Source organism: Pinus tabuliformis, chromosome 5_1, assembly GCF_031772625.1.
Source record: "Pinus tabuliformis cultivar Carrire ecotype Pingquan chromosome 5_1, CPIR1, whole genome shotgun sequence".
In the NCBI taxonomy this organism is placed as follows: domain Eukaryota; kingdom Viridiplantae; phylum Streptophyta; class Pinopsida; order Pinales; family Pinaceae; genus Pinus; species Pinus tabuliformis.
The window spans coordinates 834655960-834677061 of NC_142305.1; the positions used below are offsets into that span (position 1 = coordinate 834655960).

General features: G+C 35.2%; 1 pseudogene; it reads right to left on the minus strand.

Annotated features, from left to right (window-relative positions):
• Positions 1 to 300: 300 nt before the first annotated feature.
• LOC149167481 (aspartic proteinase-like) overlaps positions 301 to 21102 on the minus strand; it is a 57819-nt pseudogene continuing 37017 nt past the window's right edge.

Below are 21102 nucleotides of genomic sequence, written 5' to 3' on the forward strand. Positions count from 1 at the left end.
TGAACTAGGAAAGCACTCTAGGGGCATATCCAGTCATTTTGTTTTGACATTTGTAATGTTTCATAGGTATCACACTAGAAAAATTGTACAAAAAATAGTAGTTGAGTGAACTATAGAAAACAAGTGCAATTCTCCTCCTATTATCATCTAGATATCAAAACTCTGTGATGGAAGAAAACCCCAAAAAAAATATGATGAACAGTGGAGAACTTTGTGTGGTTCCATCCTACAGTGCACACGAGAGAGAGTATTAAAAATATTACATTATCGTGCCATATAATATTATATGTATGTTTATCTTCAAATAGATTTAGCAAATACCACTCTCAAGTTTCTATAATCAAACATTGTGTGGTACACACCCATGAAAATATCCCCAAGAATCCTACAACTTGATAATTAAACTAAGAAACATACTTTTGAAAATTTTGAATTGAAATTGGAACCAAGTTCTAAAAACATCCTTGACGTATCATAAACAATATAGAACCAATTGTGTAACATACAATATAGGACCCAACGGTGGAGGGACATCCAAACCCATAAAACAACTTACACATTGCACTATAGAACCTTCCTCAACTTTAAGAATGTACTGCAACCAAAATAAGAATAGCATCAAAACCAATTATTTTCTAACACTGCCACTAGAGCGGCATCAAAGCCATTAATTATAAATATATTCACCTTTTTGAAGGGAAAGGATAAATTACATATTTATGTACAAGATTCAAGAGCAATATAGCTTTACGTTCAAGAATCAAGGGTGCAGAAAATATCCAAACTAGTTCATAGGATTTATGTATATACATCACTCATGCCAAGAACAACGTTTCTTTATTGTTTATTAAAATCTATAGTGGTCTTGAGATGAGACAACTCTGAAGTCATGCTGGAAGGGAGAGTGGAATGATATGTAAAATATAGAAGTGTTTGGTAACTCAATTGGTCAGATAACCCAAATATTTCCATATGGGAACAACAATAACAAAAAAGGTTCAAGCTTCTTTGACACGGCTATCATTTCAAAAGGCAAGGCTCATTTTTTTATTCCTAAGTTAGTGAATGGATTCCTAAGTTTGATTTATATTAGGAAGTCATTCTAGTCACAAATGAAAATACAAATGGCCCCTTAGGCAGTATATTCTGCTTTAGAGGGAGAGATGAAGCAAGTGGTTGAAGATTATTTGTTTACCAACTTGCAATCACAAAAAGAGAGAATTTACATGTGAACTTATAAACCTATATTCTCATCTCAAAAGGATGTATCAAATGAACAATCTCACAAGATTTCAAATTTGAAATATGAGCTATAATTTAGATACAAAAGCACAACAAGTGGAAAATTTTGCAATTGTTACTGGTTATGAAAAAGAGACATGTCATATTATGATAATATCCAGATAAAAAAACCCAAAAAAAAAGTGAAGCTTGGTATTTCATTAGAAAATTTAAAATTGTTACCAAGATTTTTGGATACGTTTATTTATAATTCAAGAAATTTCAATGTGAATTTAGGAATCAAAGTATAAAACAAAAAGCAGAAGCTAAAATTAAGTTCTCTTTAGAAAGCATGCCATAATTGCAACTTTGTTTACTACAAGATTCAGATGCACAATTCTAACATAAATTCCTTTCTTCAACATTTTCCTACAATGCTCGAGTCCCAGTGAACTAATTTTTTACAACAATTGACTATATGATAGAAAAGACATGAATATTATAGAGTGAGTCATAGTCATACAACAAAAATCATTTTCCTATTTTGGAATAAACAAAACATGATGTGGTGTGAGACAGAACATTTATTTCTAATTGAAAATGAAGCAGTTGGCATGCTTGATATTTGATCATAGTCAAACACTAGTTCTCCATTAGGGCTTGACAATTTTTCATAGAGTTAAACATTACGTTCAAGAATCATAAGCATTAGTATTAAAATAATTGTTGCTAAAACAAATCTCAACATCCGTGGAAAATTAAAAAAAAAAATAAATCATCACAAAGGGCAAGGAACTCTCATTACCTTATTCAAATAGGCCTTAATCTTCTCCTTAGTTCGGTTTGGAGCAATTTGGTTATGCACCCACAAAATCGCCATCTAAAAATCAATGCATGTACCATCATTGATGCTTGACAATGTCTATTTTTCATGGGTTTTTTCTAAGACACTAGTTATTCCTGTGCTGCAGAGACCAACAATTTTCAACATCATAAATAAATCTTAACATGGGAAAAATTTAAATGCATAGTATTCCAAAAAAGTATTGATGACTACACAGTTGGACTGTATACAATAATTTCAACAAAAACAAAATAAAAAGAATCTCACCTAACATCTCTTGCACCATCATAAGAGCACAAGCCAATCTGTGAGCAGATATTTTAAGGATTTGTCTGTAAACAATGAAATTCATTTTAGATGATGGAAGGAGAAATTATTTAGTCAGCTGAGGTCTCCAAAAGAAATCCAACCTACCTAATGACATAGATCCACTTACCTTCAAGCCAAAGGTATTCATATTTAAAGTGCAATCTTACATGTGACATTTTCTGAGAATAATTCTTATATCCTTTGATAAATCAAAGACAAAGAGCTCCATAATCACATCTCCATATTGTGATACTATTAATTTTCATTCATGGCTTAAAATAACCGAGGCACCAATAACATTGTTGATTTTTGTTATAATTCCCTACATTTGAGATAATTTACAAAAACACTTCTCAGTTAATTTTTCGAATATTATAGCAAAACATAATCAACAATGTTAATGACATAATATTCATGAACATGAACCATCTGATCAATCTCCCACGTTGCGCTCTTCCCTAAGATCACTCCTCCTCCCTCAGCTCTACTTTTGTGCTCCCCTCTAACGTTGTTTTTATGGCCTTTGCCAACTTTTTTTCTTCCCTTGGCCCCCCTCGCGATCATCCTGCTCCCTCTAAGTTTGTAAAAAAGCTTGAGGACATCACTGAAATAGTTCTTCCTCCTTCTTTGCCTCAAAGAGTTTCTCTCTCCTAGTCTGAGAAGGGTACTATTGGCCAGTTCACTAGCCTACGTCCCTCTCCAAAAGCTTTACAAAAATGGTTTGAGACAAATTGGTCTCCTTCAACTCAAGGAAAAATATCTATTCTCTTCTGTGGAAGAGGTGATTTCACCTTTTATTTTGAGTCCAAAGAAGACAGAGATCTCATCTTAAAAAATAGGCCTTACTTCATGGATACTAGAGGCATATACTTATATGGATGGACTCTGAACTTTGATCCCAAGCTCAATGTTCCTAATGTTGTTTTAGTTTGGGTCTACCTCCCCCACATTCCTCTTCATTGTTGGGGGTATGAATCTATCAAAGAAATAAGCAACACATTTGGGAAATATATAGACTGAACTGAACGAAAGGAAAACATGTATGCTTGTGCTCAAATCTGCGTGGAAGTTAACTTGGGAAAGGGACTACCTAAAGCAGTGAATATCAAGGTAGATAACTGAGCACACATTCAATAGCTGGATTATGAGCATCTTCCATTCAAATGCAAGGTATGTCATGAATACGGTCATTTCAAAGATAGATGTTCGAAGAAAGAAATAGAAAAAACAATTGATTCACAAGACCTTCAATGGGATCTTGTTAAACAAAAAAAATTGGAACCAAGTCTTCAAAATCTTTTTCCCCCTCCTCTTTTGTTCCCCCTCATCAGAGTGCCCCTTTGCCTCTCTAGATCCCCCTCTCAATCCCCTCCCTACTAGACCAGATTCTCCCTCTATCCCTCTCAAATATCCAGCCTCTCCTCCCCCCTCAAAAATATCATAGAAGCATGCAACCTAATGGACATTCTGCCCAAAAATGGTAAATACACCTGGAGAAACAAAAGGCTTGGATCGGGTAATATCAAAGAGAGGTTGGACAGATTGTTAATTCATGACAACATCATCTTAGGCTACAACTCTATGATTTCAAAGGCCATTGCTTCAGCAGCTTCGAACCACAAGCCAATTTCTATAAAATTTAGGGAAAGTGAAAACTTGGGACCTCTCCCCTTTCGTTTCAATCCCCTCTCGACAAATTTTTAAGAAGTTAAAACTCTGGTTTCCACAGCATGGAATCAAAGCATCAATGGCTCCCCAAGTTTTATTTTGGAATCAAAGCTAAAAATATCAAAAAAAATCTAAGAGAATGGGCTCGATCACATTATAAAGAGCCTCAACAAAAGAAAGTAGAGATGCAAAAGGAGCTTGAAAATGTTCATAAAATCATGGAGGAAGGAGAAGTAACAAAAGAGAATCAGCTGGAAGAAAAATAACTTCATTGGGAAATTTATAAGAACAACATAAATGGGGAAGAGACCTGGAGACTAAACTCCAAAAACTTGTGGATTCAGGTCGGTGATAAGAACACTGCATTATTCCACAACACCACTAAAATGATAATAATCAAAAACCACATAGAGACACAAAGGAGAAGGGGATGTCGAAATAAAGTACCAGGAAGAAATAAAAAGGGAAGCATATCAACATTTCAAAATTCTTCTCACAAAAAATCTTGGGAATCAAAACTATGAAGAATTCACAATACACATCCCTAAATTAATTTCAGAAGAGACAAATTATGTTATTACAAAATAAGTGGAAGAATATGAATTACAGCTAACCTTTTGGAATCTACAACCAGATAAAGCCTCGGGCCCTGATGGATTCTCCATTTCTTTCTATCGTTCATTCTGGTTGCTCATTAAAAAGGACTCCACTTATCTAGACCTCATCCCTATGGAAGCTAAACCCTCTTCCTTTAATCGATTTGGACCCATATCCTTATGCAACTCCTCATATAAAATTATCTCCAAAGTTCTAGAAAATCAACTTAAGCCTCTCCTACCCAACCTGATTTCTGAAAATCAAGGAGGCTTTGTACCAAATAGGAAAATTGTAGATAATATCACGCTTGTTCAAGAATTCATTCATTATAGTCTGTTCAGAAATGAAAAAGGCTTCATCTTGAAACTAGACATGGCTAAGTCATTTGATTGAGTTAACCACTCTTTTATAGCTATTGTTCTCCATAAGTTTGGATTTTCTTTTGATTTCATAGCTCTCATAAAATCCTGCATTACTAGGCCCATGATTTCCCCTCTTATCAAAGGCAGACCTAGTGGTTTTTTTTTAAATTTCAAGAGGCCTAAGACAAGGTTTCCCACTTTCTCCATTCCTCTATATTATCATGGCGGAATCTCTTAGCAGAAACTTAGAGCACAACAGATAGAATGGCACCATCACCGATCTCTATTTTAACAAAGGAGTCAAGAGCATTAACCATTCTCAATTTGCAGATGACACCTTATTCTTAGGGGGAGCCTCGTGTATTGTTGCTAAAAGATTCAAAAACATCTTGGACAGATTCCTGGAGGTCTCTGGTTGCCTCCTAAACAATCTAAAAAGTAACATTTATGGATGGAATACCACTACAAGAACTCTTCAACATATTTCTCAAATACTAGGAGTCCCTTTCAAAGAAAATTGGGATCACTTCAAGCACTTGGGACTGCCAATTTCTAAGGATATTTTGAAATCATAGATTTGGATTTCTTCCATAGATAAAATGAAAAATAAAATTTAGAATTGGGGCATGCTCTGGCTCAATTTAACATGGAGAGTTACTTTGATCAAATATGTATTGTCAGAGCTTCAACTATATCAATTTGTTATCATTCAAGCACCAGTTGGAATTCAAAATCAAATAGAGCTCATTATCAAAAAATTCTTATGGAAAGGGGGAAAATCAAAGAAAATTCAGTCTAATAAATTGAAAACAAGTAACATCTCCATATGAGAATGGTGACATTTCCATTCGACTTCCTGGTCTAATGAATATTGTTTTTGGAGCAAAGACCATTTGGAGATTCATCACAGGGGAGCCCTCCTGGTGGAAACAAGTTCTAGAGGCAAAGTATTTAAGCTCCACCTGTCAGCATTTTCTTACAGCAAAAATGCCCATTAGACCACGTTCACAAATCTAGAAGCTTCTGATAAAACATATGCCTCTTGTAAAGGAAAACAAAACAAGAATTTCAGGTGGTGGTCAGGACATCAACTTATGGAAAGATAGTATCATGGGAAATTCTCCTCGCTCTAAAATTTGAGCCATACAACCTCTCATGACATGAATTGAAAATAAAGGAATAAATTAGCTCAACCAAATCTCATTCTAGAACCAACATGATAAATCATGGGAAGCTTAGTCTCCTCCAGCCTTTCCTCCTAATATCATCAATCAATGAAATCTACTACTTTCACACCACAAGGGAGCAGCCCTAATAAGCCTTGATCAACAATATAGTTTCAAGTGGAACCCATCAGGAGGGGATTTCTCTATAAAATCAGGTTATGTGAATCTTCAAGAAGAATATGGACATCGGGATTGGCCTCTGTGGAAATCAGTTTGGAAAACAGAGAGCCTTCCAAAAATCAAAATTTTTATTTGGAAAATGTTAAAAGGAAAGATACTAATAGTAGGAAATATAAAGAAAAAAGGCATCCATGGTCCTTCAAGATATCCCCTGTGTGAAAAAGAGGAAGAAATAATTCATCATCTCTTCTTAATCTACAAATTTTCTGAAGAATGCTCACTCTCATTGATTTTCCTGATTGAGGCCAATATCAACCTTAATCTCACCCTCTCAAAATTTTATGCTAATTGGAAAGTAAGCTACCCATATTCTTTTAAGAACAAGATTTTGATAAAGAGGTCTTGGAGAAGTCTCCCTCCATTTTTATGTTGGAAAATTTGGCTTACCCAAAATAAACAAATATTTCAAAACAAAAAGTCGGAAGTTAGAAAATTTTTATCCAAAACTCAGGGATTGGCTTCTGAATTTATTTTTGCAAAAGGAGCAAAGAAATTGGACAAGATTATCCTCCAACATGAAGAGAAAATATGGATCAATTTTGTTTTGGATAGACCACAATTCATGGGCAAGCCCCTTAAAACCATTCTCTGCAAGCCCAAAGATTGGAAAATTTGTCTGAAAGAAAGGGATTTTTTGATATGGTTAAATAGCCAAAAATACGATGTCTTTTTTTTATGGATATTCAAAATCAAACCCAGATACAGAAGGTTCTGGATGTTACATCATTGATCATGAGAATGCAAGCTCAATCTCCTTCAAGTGGGGGCTTGGTATAGAAACTAATAATAAAGTGGAAGCATATGGGCTTCTATTAGGATCCCAAATCCTAAGAAACATAAATTATATGAACCTAGTAGTCATTGGCGACTCCTCAATTCTAAATCAACAAATGATTAAGAAAAAAAATCCAGAAAAATGTTGATCTCGGTCAAATTACTACCAAATTCCAACATCAACTAAAAAAGTTGGGAAATGTTTCCTTCTTTTATTTTCTATGAGGGAACAACAAGGTGGATGACAAGCACGCAAATAATGCTTGTTTCCGAAAACTCTCGTACCTACGATCCATGGTCAGCATCCTTATCACTTCGATCTCCTCACCTGCCAGAACTCTCTTCACAAAGAATATCCGCATCCCTCTTTGATCCTTCCCCTTTACCATTCATGCTTCTCAACACCATGGTAATCATGCCTTCTTAGACCATTGGGCATCCCTTTTGGCTCTCCCTTCCTATTTCTTCCTGCCTATGCCTTCCTTTCCCTATGATTCCCTTTCTCTTCATTCTAGCATTCCTTCTCTTTTTCCCCTGTAGCGACAATCCTTTCCCTCTATTTTCTCCCCAAATCCCTCAATCCCCCTATTTCATTTGTCATGGATCATTCTGATATGTTTCAAAAGATCCAAACATGCACTCACTATAAGTCCCTTAAGGTCTCTCTGGACCAGATATTCTCCATGCATATTCAGTATCGGGACAAAAGAAAGATAAACATCACATATTTCTACCACCAATGCAATGAGTACATGAAGCAATTCGAGTATCTCAATAACAGGTTTGTTCACTTGGAAAATTGAATCAATGTGTTGCAAGAGATGGTTGCCAAAAACTAGGGGCAAGCTCAAATTCTTTGGACTGTGGCAGTAAAATCCAAAAGACAAAGGAACAGTCAGTCAACAAAGAGTAATAGGAATATCAGCTCATGGTCAGCTATTACTCTCCTTTCAAATCATCATAAATTACTCATAGCTCTCCGATTTATACTTTCAATCATATTCAGATATGCTATGTAAATGTATTATATTCCTTCAACAATTTGTTAGATCTTTCAAGCTAAATGCAGTAGATAAATTTGGAGCTTTTAATGTTAATGTAACAGCTGGAAAGGAAGGATCAAGGATTTTTGTCTCTCTATCTACCTTGATCGCTTCAGCCTTTATGTACTAGGGAGCCATGCACTCCTCTTTTTTGGAATGAATATAACATACCTGATTCTATTAAAAAAAAATATTCATGAACATGAACATCCCAACTACTTTCCCATCACAATTATAGATTATTAGCAAGTTCAGTATAAAAGAAAAACACAGTCTATAAACCATAGAATATAGGGTAGAAGTTTATCAAAACAACACATAAGAGCAACAAATGAAGTAAAGAGCCTACCTTGTATAGCAAATTACAAAAACAGATAGACATGCTTGGCTTAAATAATGTAATAAAACAAAAAAGAAAACTCTTCCTTAGAACCTCAAACCTGGGAAAATTCTTGAAATCAGTTTTAACTATTTATCTTTCATACTACAAAGATAACACATCAACTGAGCATTATTAAGCGTTCACTTGTCACTTATGAATGCACAAGATTGCATCAAATGTGCCACAACTCTGTGAATTTTATAATCTTTTTGGTGCACAAACCTATATGAGCCCACTAACTTGTATATAACAACTTTAAAATATCAAATTTTTATAGGATTTACCAATGGACCAAAAAACAAAGAAGTTCTAGAATATGCAATAGCAACACAACTTGCAGCGCAGAAACCTGTAGTTAAATGTTCATAAAATGCCATCAATATTTTCATAAGGTTCCATAAGAAGTGATCATTTAATCAATTGAATAAGATGAAGGACTCCATGCACACCTGTTGATTGATTATCAATGAGGAAGTCTCCCATATCAAACTAAAAGAAATAGAAACATCAAGTTAGAAGAGTAGAATAACCCCATAATGTACTTACCAGTAACTATAATGCATACCAAGAACATGATATGCATGTAGTTAACCTTAACTATAGTCAATATTAAACATGGAAAACTAACATGATTCTATAACATGCCTGCCAGTAACCCTTTCGAGTAACAAGTGTATACTGATGTTCACCCTTGAAGTGTTTAGGATCAACACTGCCAAAGACTATCTCTCCTCTAGCTTCCTCATCTGCATTCCTATTCATCCAAAATGAAAATATTGGTTCTTTGACAAGGCCTTGGTTGACCATGTTATACATGTTCAAAGTAGAAAGAGTGTTTCATCCAAAAAAAAATATTTTGCAGAGTAAATTTCCCTAGATTGTTAGAGCAACAAACGTTATCCTTTAGAAGCCAACAAAAGGACTCAATATTGGCTAATTATATAAGACAGACCTAGTACTTGTGAAATGTCAGCTTTATAAAAATATAACAATAATAGTATATTCTAGAGATAAGGCTTCTTTGTGCTATCTACTAGTTCAACTTTCATTGTCTTGGAATATATAGCCAACATGGGAGGCCCTTGAAAATCTTAATGAAGAAAGAAATCTAGGATAAAAAAATTTCCACTTTGGTGTTGAAGACAATTGGAGATCTAAACCCTTTGTGGGAGGATCTGGACAGGTTTAAGTTGAACCATCCCAAATGATCCAAACCTTGGTTAGTGAGGAAATAAGCAACATACAACAAAGCAAAAAAACCTTTAGTGGTTCTCCTTGGTTGAGCAACAAAGAATAAGATCAGGAGCTCAAAAAATAGGCAAGGAAATATAGGATGGTAGAGGGGTTACACAAAGGACACTTCACAATACATCGCTTCACTGCATATCTCAATAGATATTAATCATGATGCAACAAAGGGGAGTGCCAATCATGACAAAAGAGGATCCAATTGGTGTAGGAAGCAACTCAAGTGTGGGGGTTCAAATCCAATGTGAGGGATTTGTTAGGCCATCATGATTAGGGTTCCAACATCCAACAACACCTCAAAATACCATCCTGCAGGTTCCCCTGGGCAACAGGGTTGGAGGCATATTTACTCAAAGTTGAGGAGGATTCCATTGTACAATTTTGTTGGTTCTACAGATGAAGCAAACTCAATCTATGGCTGAAAGTTTGGGAATTAAATCACTTGAGATATTGACTATTCAGAGTTGAGGAGGATTACATTGTTTGTTCTACAGATGTAGCCAACTCAATATGTGATTGAAGGTTGGGGAATCAAACCACTTGAGAGCTTGACTATGATTCCATAGAAGAGCAGAACCATCCCCCCAACAGTTCATTGACTAAGATCATAGGGCAGGGGTATCCTTAGGAGAGTGCACGTCAACAATACCAATAGAAAAAATAAGATATGAAGGAAACTATGTAGTCTGCAAGGCCTGCCACCCATCTCCTGTAAGGGCCAAGGTTGAGGAACTAAGAAAGGATGCTAAGGAATGGGGCTCCTCGAGACAACTGTGGACATGAAATGGGTTGTATAAGATATGATGACCAGAATGACAAAAGAAAATATGTGTAACACAAAGAGACAGGAGAAAAAATATTGATTATGTCTTAGGCCCCAAGCAGAAAATTTTGGTTGATACTTGGCATTGGGACACTGTTTGGAGATGACAACAAGTGTCAAAAATTACATGCAATGTGGCTTTCTATCCCAACACAGCAGACTGCAGAAAGTTGCCATTGTGGAAAGGAGTCATAAACCCTTCTTCTCCCACACACTTCATCAAAGTGATGTTTGTAGATTCACTTCATGACTAAGTACATCCTTTGCTAAGATTAGCATCAACCAACTTAAAAGTGATGGGAAACAAATCATTCCTCCAACAGAGATTTAAAGTCAATTTCAGAGATTTCCTTCGATTATAAAATCAAGTCCATAAATGAATTTTTATTTTTTTATTTTTTTTTGTGTCCGTTGTCACAAGAATAGAACAGAGCCACTACTGATATCCAAGCTTTAGATTTATATTTTACATGGAAAACATAAATCTAGCTCCTACTAATTTTCACACAAAAAAAGTTGCTAGAACTTGTTTACTTGGAGAAAAATCCAATACATCTGAAAGCCTTAGTTAGGTTTTGAAATTATGAAGCTATGGACAATTTTAAAAATGGGAAGCTTCCTCAGTCCCATTTGAGTTGGATCATATGAAGTATTTTAAAGTCACCACTGTACATATGTCCAAAATCTTCATATATATTAATGAAAGTTTCCTTCTTCTTTTTTAAATTCCAAGCAAAAGAAAAAAAATACACATTTTGGAAGGTTAACCTAAGCTAATTCATAATTTCACTTGAAGAAAATATTCACTAGACTAAAACAAATTTGTCAACTACAATTTCCTTAAATCCAAGCCTAAGGAGACCATCAAACTTGACCAATAAGAATGTTAGACTTGGCTCACATGTTGTCTCAATAAAAACCTATGCCAGAAAATGACAATATAACTTTCAAAATACTCTCGTGACAAAAAAAGCTTAATTTGTTGGATATTTTTGAAATAAAAAAAAATTCCAACCTGGTCTTTCAAAAAAGGGTACCGTACTATGAGATCATCTTGAGACAAATATCCAGAGATTGCACCACTTTGAATATCACAGGATTTTCCTTCACAACCAATAAAAAACTCAGATCAATTACAATCTAAAATGACAATTTGAAATGACAATCTGAGATGAAAATCCCCCTCTAAATTCATTATGCAAAAGAAAATTGAGAAAGATAAAGTCTTAAAAAATTTCACATGATCTTAACATCTATCAGTCATAAAAGGAAAATGCACCACAACAAAACTCATAAAGTTTGGATTTTAATTTAAAAGTATAAAAGAGTTTAGAAATATGGTAAATAACATGACATAGTAGCTACAATGTATTACACTAGAGAAAGGATGTGTTAATGGATCAAACTGAGAGAGTGTATGACTAGCAAGGCAATCAAAAAACACACTACAATTTCATATACAGAAGGAACGGTATCTTACTGACTAGATCTTAAAGAGAAATATTTGTGGCAAGGTCAGAGAGTTTCAACAGAAGAAGACTAAGTGGGAAAATAATAGAATATAATCATTAAGCACACATCCACAACAAGTCAATAAAGGGAATATACAACAACATATAATTATGAAAATGAAAACTTTAACATATTAATCCATGTGGGAATAAAGATGACAATGAAGAGTAAGCACATACAATCAAAAAGGGGTTTTTCCTGCACTAGTCTCCTTAAGGAGATTTTCAAAACCCAAAGCTAGATGATTATAAATGAAGGATAAGTTATTACTTCTAGACTCATCTGCATGTAAATGATAAAATTCTAGATGACTGCTAACTTCTCAACTCTCCTACAAACTATGACATAAATATCCAGATGACTCGATTAAACAATTTTTATTACAAAATGTGGGAAAGTGGTATTCATTACAGTGGATAACCTCATAATGCATATAACATAGTCAAACCTATTACAATATAAAATGGATTGAAACTTAGTAGTGAATCCCAACATAGGGAAAGGCATTTAACAATGGGATATAAGATAAGTCATAGATGCTCTCTACAAACACACCTAAGAATTGTCATGCTGCAACAAATCCACATAGAGGTGATCTAATGCCTAGATCATGCCCCGGTCTCAATATGTTGCCATATAAATCATTAGAGAAGGTTAAGTGATGCCACTGCTCCTGAACCATCCTATGTTGCCTTGAACAGAACCTTGCTACCCAGGCCAGAGCTCAAGAGGGTTTAGTGGCTACAATAGACATACTTGCTTATCTCAATGAACTCCGACTTGGCCCTAAGTGTGAGTTTCTACCATCAAGGATCCTTCTAAGGTAGTTGCTACCACAATAGGGCTTATTTCAGCCTTTTGTTGTCATAGAGGGATGAATGAACCTCAAACTAAACCTCAAGAGAGTACATTGCCGAGGATTTAACCCTACAACAACTATGTTACCACAAGAAGATGCTCAAGATGGGACGTTATGTAAAATATGAGCACAAAAATCCTTGCTGCCTCTAACTGAACCTCATCTCAATCTTGCTACCTAAAAATACATTTGGATGATAATTCACTACCCAAATAGATGCCAAATACCCTTGTTGCCACACCACAAATAGATGAATGTTGCCTCACTGATTGTCTCAAGAATTAACCTTAATTTTGCTGCACTCTCGATACTCCATAGGAAAATTTCATTGCACACTCGATACTCTAGAGGAAATGTTCATTGCGCTTTATACTTCCATGATACTCCACCTATTTTTGGCCCCTGCTTGGCCAATATATGGCGTAAAAAATACCTTATAATATATATCTATTTATATGTGTGTGTGTGTGTGTGTGTGTGTGTGTGTGTGTGCATATATATATATATATATATATATATATATATATATATATATATATATATATATATATCTATATATCTATATATATATATATATATATATATATATATATATCTCAGAGTACATAGTTTTTGCACCAAGAACCTTTAAATATAAAATCAATAGCACCAGTTAGTACACCCAAGCATAAATAACAACAACACATAATATATTTGCAACCAATTTAATGAATAAACAATAGAGAAGGAACGACGAGCTAGATTGGTGGGCATAAATAGCCAACTCATCCCCTCTATAAGTAATTCAAATCACAAAGACAAGATCAAGCATAGAAACTAGAACCTAACATGAGTTCTATTTATTAAATGTTTCTCAGTCCTTTCACAAGGGCTTCACTGACAAAACAGTACCATACCACGTGTGTTCAAATTGGGGCATAACAAATGAGGAAAACATAAAATAATATATTGACCATATAATGAGGGGTAAAAGGGTTTTTGTATGTTATATATATATATATATATATATATATATAACATTTTGATTCATGAATTTGATGCTTGGTTTACACAACTAGCATATTGCATTAGGATTAGTGGTGCCATAGGTGGATTTGTAGCCACTCTTTTATTTTTATAGAGAGATAATTTTCAATATAACCAAGTGTAGATATGGAATCAAGTTTTATTTTGATTGGGTTTTAACTCATATGCTCGTAAATTAATTAAGACAGTTTTTGCATTTGGGTTGCTTAGTTAAAAGTTAATGCTCAGGTCTCTAGTTAATTAGTAGCTAGGGTTTGAAATTCGATAATTAGGGCTTTTCTCTTTATTTAGGGTTTTCTCTTCAATTAGTGTTTCTTTTCCAATTGTTAATGGCTAGGGTTTGCTTACAATTGTTGATAGAACTGCAAGATTAATGTTTGCAATAGTTAGGGTTTTGTTTCTAATGAATGGTTTTGATTGCAAGATTAGAGTAGGGATTGACTAGTGTTTGCAGGAACTCGAAGTTGTGAGTAGATAGTTTCCAAGGACATAGTAAGGTTTTCTTTTGCAGGTTCCTGAAGTATTTCTCTGGCATTTCTAGAATTGCGCCTCAAAGTCTACAGACCCCAGATTGACATTAAATGTTGGTCCATTAAAATACCATATACTACACCCAACAAAGACCAGGAAGATCCATCTACAAGTACAGGAGACACTACAAAAATCACAAGAAAAATACAAGGCTAGGCATGATCAGCACAAAAAATAAAATTCATTTAAAGTGGGAGACAAAGTATGGTTACAATTGAACAAGGAGAGGTTATAGGGTCCTAGTAAGAAAATAAAGGCTCTATTATATGGCCCCTTCGAGATACTGAAGAAGGTGGGAGATAATGGTTATAAACTCTATCTACCCACATAAATGTGCATTTAATTAGTGGTGAATGGGGAGAATCTAAAACTATATCATCCTTCCATTCTAGATCAAGAGGGGAATAGGTCATACCTTATATAGAGAATTTGGTACTAGATGCTCATACGGAGTTGAGAGATGATAAAATTTTTCAAAAGAGATCCATAACTATAAGACAATGGTAGCATGCTCTTTGTAAAATTGGGTTGAAAGGATAGGTTCTAATCAAGGTTAAATGGTACACCAAAGAGAAGGTGGAGGAAACTTTTACTCACCTCATTTAGAAGAGTCTTTTGGGGACCAAAAGCCTCCCAAAATGGGGAGGCGTGATTTATACTGGATCATTTTAGTGTTTTTCATCCATATTTATCTTTTAGAGTGGAAATAGTGGAGGAATCATCTAACATGACCATTTTTATCAGTATGTCCCAATTTGGCAAATTAGGTTATGAAACCCTCCAGAAGTAATTTGAGGCATAAAATGGGATTTTTGGGGGTAAAAATTCATCACTTGAGCGCAACCCATTGACACTGTTCTACACATAAATAACTTTCCAACAATGCAAGAATCACCTCAATCAGATTTTGTATGCAAAATTTGTGCCACCCATAAGTTGACCTTCTTGTTTTGACCACCATGATTTGAGATGATGATATGTAAACCCCCATTATTCATGGAAAAGGGATAGCCATGTTATCATGGTGAAGAAGACTCTAGAATATTCTATGTTGTAACTCTAGTTAAGAGTTGAAGGAGTCAAGCTTAACCACTAGTAGGATATCAGACCATGTTATAACCGAGCCACTAAGAGGAAAAGGGTTCCATTTTGTTTGAGCGCATTTTCTTCCATATATGAGAAGAGTAGCCAAAATGGATAGGGAAAGAGTAAACATAGAGGTTTTTTGCACTATAGAATCCCACGGACCATAGGCATCACTTCTTTATACTTGCATTTGTTTCCATTCAGAGAAAGAGAGAGAAGAGAAACATCACCTTCTAGCTTGGTTTTCAGCCAAAATGGTTTCCTAGGTCATATATTGTGTTATTATGGTTGTGATTGATTGTATTTTTGTTTGTTCTCTATTTTTTTCATTTTATATATTACATGGATAAAACCAATAACTTAGTAAACTAATATGTCTAAGTAAAATAACCCTCATATTACAGGTTTTGGATTTTCAGTCTAAATTTATCAAACATGTTGTGATGAATTTTCCAATGGAATATTAATGGAAATTAATGGATCGGGTATGGTAGAAGGTATGTTTAATTTCTCTCTAGATTTATTTTTGTGAACAATGTTTATATGGGAAGTAGAATTGTGTAAGATTCTCCACTAGTTCTACGAAGTCAGAGGAAATATTATAGTTGGTGCACAATGATGTGCTTGGACCTATGTTGATTCCATGATAGGGTAAATATATGTACTATGTCTCAATTATATATGACTTCTCTAGGAATATATGGATTTATTTCCTTGGAAATTTGAAGTTTTTAACAAATTCAAATAGTTTAAGTTTATTATGGAAAATCAAGCAGAGAAGAAAATTAAGGTGTTGAGGAAAGAAAATGATGGAGAAAGGAGTTGTGGAAAGGATGAATAGGACACTTGTGGAGAAATCAAGGAGCATGCTCAATAGTGTTGAGTTAGGACAAGAATTATGGCCAAAGGTAGTGTACATTATGTGTTTTCTAGTAAATATATCACCCTCATCAACGTTGGATGAAAACACTCCACACAAGTTATGGACTGGGAAGAAACCTTCTCTTAAACATCTTAGGATATTTGGTTGTGATGATTATGTACATGTTCCAAAGGAGAATAGGAGTAAGTTGGATAAGAAAGTTGAAAAGTGTATCTTTATTGGATATAAAAATGGTCTAAAAGTTATAAGCTTTGGAACCCGTAAATTAAGAAGGTTGTGTATAGTTGAGATGTAGTATTTAGAGAAGTCAAAGATTTTGTCAAATAGGAATTCCCACTAAGAGAGAAAGAACCATAAAAGATAGAGTTTAAATTGAAGAATGATCAACCAGACTCTCGAGAAGAACGAGAATAAGAAGAAGAAGAACTGTAGACTTTGGCACTTAGGAGATCGGTTCGAAAAAAAAAGGCAGCCTGCCATAAAGGTATACTCCACCTAATTTTTGTTCAAATTTTATTTTGTTTATTAGTGATGATAATCCTATTGTTGTGAGGGGGTAAGTGGATTCAAAGGATGGAAAACTTTGGAAAATGTCCGTGATTGAAGAAATGGCAACCTTGGACAAAAATGAGGTCGAGGATGGACATGAAGACACCGTTCTCAATGGGGATCTGGAAAAAGAAATATACGTGAAGTGGCCAGAAATTTTTGTTGTGAAAGGAAATAAATAACTAGTATGCAGGTTGAAAAAGCCTCTGTATTGGTAAAGCAATCATCAAGGATATGATATTAAAATATTAATATTTATATACTAGGACTTGACTTCACAAGGAGTAAAGCAGATCATTTTGTATATTTCAAATTAGTTGGTGATCGCACTATTTATTTGGTATTTTATATGTTGGTAATTGGAAATGGCATGGAGATCATCCAAGAGTAAAAACTTAGTTGTCCTCTAGATTTGACATGAAGGATCTCAATGTTGCAAATTTTATCTTGGACATGGAAATTAAAATAGATTGGGAAAATTGGAAACTCTAGCTAAGTCGAAGGAAGTATGTAGAGACAATATTGCAGAGTTTTAATATTGATCCAAATTTAAACAAGAACACAACAAATTACAAATATAACCATAATTATTGAGATGCAGCAGAAATAACACTTCATTTCATTAATATCAGATACTGAAAATGCTTACAAACAGAACGGAAATAAGACTAGCTCGAGCGATGGTAGCTTATCTCTAAGAAGATATGTGGCAGCTACATTCCTTTGAGCTATGTTACAATGAGGTTCAAAGGCCTAGTTATTATTGAGAAACAATGGAAAACACTAAACATCCAAAAACCTAACCCTAGGAGATGAAGCGCCAAACTACGGGCCCCGTTTGGGTAAATTGGTACATCAACTTCTCAGGGATCGTAACTTTGGCATGTGATCTTCTTTTGATGCCCACAATACCTCGTTAGAAATATCTACTAAGGACTTGTTGTGGCCAGCAACAACCCCCCACTTTATTTAGTTTTAGTAATAAAGCTAAATAAATGGGGACCCTTCTAAAAAATAAAAAACTAGCGCTTATCTTTCCCTTTGAATAAAACAGACTATTATAAACTTAGGAAAACACCCACAAAACCCAAAAACTTAAGTCTTATGATAAGTTCTGAATAAAATCATTCTCTTAACAATAAGACATCACATCGCAAAGGGTAATGGAGGACATCATATAAGCAAACTTCCGAAATTATGAAAATGCGATGCGAGATTGCACGCCTTAAAGACTCATTGCACATCGCGGATTTCATATGCCGCAAGTATCACCTAAGGTAAAATATCCTGATCTAGTGATATGCGATAGGGAATCTCACAAATCACATCTCGTAGATGCATAAGGTGATAAATGATTGTTAACGGAACGAATTAGCGATATTGTGATCTGCGATATTGCGAAGAAAATTGAAAAATCGCTTTATCACAGATCTGCAGGGCTCATCGTACAATAAATTTTTTCACATAATCCAATACTGAGTTATGGGCATTAATTTTAATTTAATGGTTAGTTGATGGTCATTTATGAGATAAGATTTAGATCTAATCAAAAGATTGTTTCACGTAGGGTGATGTATTTGATATGATTTTGGAGTTAAGAACTTTCCCGTCACCTTATCTCTTACCATTATTCTTTCCTTAATTGTAAATTTGCAAGAGTGGCAAGCAGAATAATATACGCAGTAGTGTTCAAAGCGTAATGGGAAAGAAGGGAAAAGCTCCGGTTGCTGAGGACAAAGAGATGACGCCCTTATACACAGACACCACCTACAACAGAGATGCCGGCATAACCACTTGGGAAGGCATGTACAATCTGCTCGAAGAAGAAAACCCCAGAGTCATGGAAGTTAAAGTAACAACAGACTCACATGGGTCATCTGAGGCATCAATTACTTAACTTGCATGCTCGTTCTTGCACCGGATAGTGGCAAGACCCAAGATTCTTCCATACACAGACATGGTCAACTGGGTACTAGACAGTGCCGATATAACAGACAGAAAATTCAAGTCTTGAGGCCAAGACCTCATTGGGTCATTCACTCCACAAGATTTGAGACTTATGTATCATCTACCAGAGCCGCAGGCGAGCTACAACAAATAGTTTGTCGAGAAGTTCGCCAAGGAAAAAAATATTTGGCGGAGTGCACCAACAACTGGTCGGTAAGGGAAAGAACTATTGAAAAAGGACAAACACAATATTGTCTGATTGATCCAAATGGATCCATGAAGATAATCAAAATACCATGACTGTATCAGATCGGGACAAACTTCGGACTCAAAGCGATCAGAAAGATCTCTGAACAATGATAGTTGGCAACCAGCGAGGAATGACGAGGACATCAGTCAAATCACATTGATCGAGGCCCATGGAGACCATGCAGGAGGCGAAACTAGCACCTGGGAAGCTCAGATCGGGAAAAGGAGGCAGTTTCTGATGCGTGATTAGCACTTAGCGCTAATTGCGTATCACTGGTCAAAACCCCTCGAGAAGAAAAGCCCCAGAGCACTCGGACGCATGTAAGCCAGGAAAACCGTGAGGAAAGGTGCTAAAGGCTAAAGGCAGGACCCGCGCTCCAAAACCGATGGTATTTATCGGGGGCACCCTTGGGCGGTAATAAGGATTTGAGGTACGACTTGACCGCTAAGGTGGCAAATGAATTGTTTCCCGATGTAACCAAAGGTAGAACAAGCAGCGGAAGAAGCAGCTACAATGGAAAATAAACGTCATTGACTATGTCAATGAAAACCTGCACAGAGAAAACCTCATTTTAGAGACCGCTCCCGGATTTCTCCCAAAGGCACAGCAACTGTAGACAAGCTGGAGACAAAAATCTGAGGAAAGGGCAGAGTCCATCAAGAAGTTAACCAAGTTGAATTGGGTTAAACCCCACAGTCAATGCATGACTCTCAAATGCCTTACGAACTCTGCCGAGAAGATAGCGCCAGCACTTGTCGATTCTATTTTCGCAGGGCAACTAAAATCGGAGGTCGGCCAACCAACGCTCCTCAAGTCGATGCTGAATGCTTGCGATCTTAGAGAACATATACATAGATAGTTAATTCCAGATTCAGTTTTAGTTTTAGTTTTGATTTATTTTTGCCTTAGATGAGGATGGTCATTTAAACCTCCTCCTATATTTTTGTAATAAACTATTTTTAGTATTTAGGTATTAGTATTTTAACCCCTCTCATGCATTTAGAGAGGGGTCCTGAAATTTTTCAAAAACATTTCCTCATAACATGCACTTCTACACCCTTAGAGGAGGTTTTGATGAATGAATGGAACAAGATTTATTGATATCTGTGTTTAATGTCTGCTACTGAAATGCACTTTTGTACTCTTAGTAGATGTTGAATTAGGAAGAGATAAATCTATATTGCTAAAACTCATGAGTAGAACTTGTTATCAATGGTACTTTTATCTCTTAATGATTTCTACTTATGTGTCAAAGTAATATTTTATGCTCAGTTATTTATATATGAAAGCTTGAATGTTTGAGTTATCATTTGGCACTTTTGTACGGTGATACCTATTCTGTTTATGCTTAATGTATGAATGACTTATTATGCAATATGCTTCTCACAATTGTTTCGGCTAATTTCCTATACGAAACAATTCATTTTTATCGAATTCTTTTCTTGTAGTGATTGAATGATCTTTATTACCAATTGTTGTTAGAAATTATTTTAGATCACATAAGTGAAAAGTTGAATCCCGGGTTAGTTTTAGAATTAGATATTTTTGTTCATTAGAATATAATTGCATGTTTTAAATTAGACATTAGATTAAAAGCATTTTACTTAGAAATCTTTAGAAAAAGGAAATATCAATTCTTATCAACACACACAAATTGGGAAACTGGTCCCATTATCCCCAGTCGGACCCACCATACCAAACAGAAAAGGACCTGCTTTCAAGGTTTGGACCGGGTGGGTATCCTCCTTGTTGTAGACCTGATTTTTGGGGCTTCAACAGGAC